This window comes from Cynara cardunculus (assembly GCF_001531365.2).
Source record: "Cynara cardunculus var. scolymus isolate 2C chromosome LG 12, CcrdV1, whole genome shotgun sequence".
NCBI lineage: Eukaryota > Viridiplantae > Streptophyta > Magnoliopsida > Asterales > Asteraceae > Cynara > Cynara cardunculus.
In genome coordinates this window covers 10,343,108-10,345,215 of record NC_037539.1, presented here as the reverse complement: position 1 = coordinate 10,345,215, position 2,108 = coordinate 10,343,108, and positions in this window count along the sequence as shown.

The following is a 2,108-nucleotide window of genomic DNA, read 5'->3' as shown; positions in this document are numbered from 1 at the left end:
TATATATATATATACTAGAAGCGTACTCGCACAATGCAGCGAGATACATCTTGATTTTAATGTTTCGTTTTATATTTTGGGTCTATCTATGTTATAATGTCATTTTAAGAAAAACAAATGTTTTTTATTTTTGAATGAAATATAAATTTGAAGATATTATAAAATTTTGATAAAAATAAGCGATATTAGTATCATAAACTATTTAAAAGTTCTTTTTTTCTGTAATTTCTTTAATTCAATTTTTTTATTATGATTTAATCGAATTTTTAAAACGAACTAATTTATTTTTGGTTTAATAAAATAATTTATTTAAGATAATAATTAAGTATTTTGTTAGAACTCAATGATTATCTTAATTTATTTTAGATTTTTTATATTTAAAATGATGTTTATCATGTATTTGATTATGTTTATCTACAGTTAGTTATATGAATTCAAACATAAAGCTTTAATAAGATGTACTCATGCACATTCTACTTGTGATCTTGAATTTTAAGTAATATGCATCAATAAACAGTACTTTATGCATAAAAAAATGTTTTAAGAGTTTTTGTCAAATGCTTTATAATATTATATATATATATATATATATATATATATATATAGATGTGGGTTATTATACAACCCTTTGCATTTGTACAACCAATACAACCCAATCTCAACCTTCCATTTAATTTGATGAATATGTGATTTTATAGAAGTTTTGATTCTTTTCTAATATAAAGTATTTATTATAATTAATGAACCATATTCATCTTCCATAAATATTCAAATCATAATAAATGAACTCCTATCATTTCTATAAATATCTCAATTAATTGGGTTGCATTGGTTGTACAAATGGACTTGGTTGTATTTGAAATATACCCTATATATGTATGTATATATATACATGTATGTATGTATTCTATACATATAACATACATACGCACACGGACACAAAGACCATCTCTGGCATCCTCCTCCGGCGATCACAACACCACACCCGACACTCTTCACCCTCCTCGTCCCCCTCCTCTTTCTCTTTCCGATTAGCACAACACCACCTCCTCCCCACTTTTCTTTTTCGGCCAACCTTTGGCAACTAGGGGTGAGCAGCGGAACCGAGTACCCACTTGCGGAACCGGAAATGCCTTGGAACCGTCGGTTCCAGAACCAGAACCGATATGAGTGGTTTCGGAACCGGAACTGATATGAGTGGTTCCGGTTCCTAAAATACGGAACCGATTGAGAATGATCCCAGTTCTCAATTTTTCGGAACCGTTACCCGCAAGGACCGGTCCCTGAACCGGGGGGTACCCTGAACCGAAACCGGCGGGTATCCGGTATTTTCAATTAAAAAAATAATTATTTTTTTTAACACTAAATTTAAATTAGGTCAAGAACTTAGAACTCTAGATTCAAAATTTGAGATAAAATTATTCGTATTTTTTCAAATTGTGTGTTTAATTAGATTCGTAGTATGTAATCGTTAAACTTTGAACATTTACAATTATAGCATGTAATCGTTAAACTTTCAACATTTACTATTAATCTATTATGGTTTGTAATCGTTAAACAATATTTGTAACCATTATTTCGTATAATTTGTATTCTTGTTTATTTATTTAATGTTTTGGCAATGTTTTATTTTTTATTTATAAATAACAAATTTTTAATATTTTAGGAAGCGAGTACCCAGAACCGAACTGGTTCCAAAAATTCAAGAGCCGCTCTAACCTGTTGCGGTTCCAATATCTCAAGAACCGTCAGTTCCGGTTCCTATCAAATAGAGCAGGTACCCCGCCTATACTCACCCTATTGGCAACCACCTGTAACTCCAACCAACCACGTCCCATTCCCCCTTCTTCGACAAGGATGATCTCTCCAACCCCATTTGACTCTGGGCGACCACCCCAGCCCTCCCTGTCCCCTTCCCCTTCCACTCCAATACGATTTAGCAAATAAATACCTCATAAAAACAATCAACCACTTACAATAAAACCACATACATTATGTTTGAAATTACTTACTTATTGATTATTTTTCATATCTATACTATATTATAAAACATTTGGCTAAAACTCTTAAAAACTCTTAAACTCTTAAAACTCTTAAACTCTTAAAAA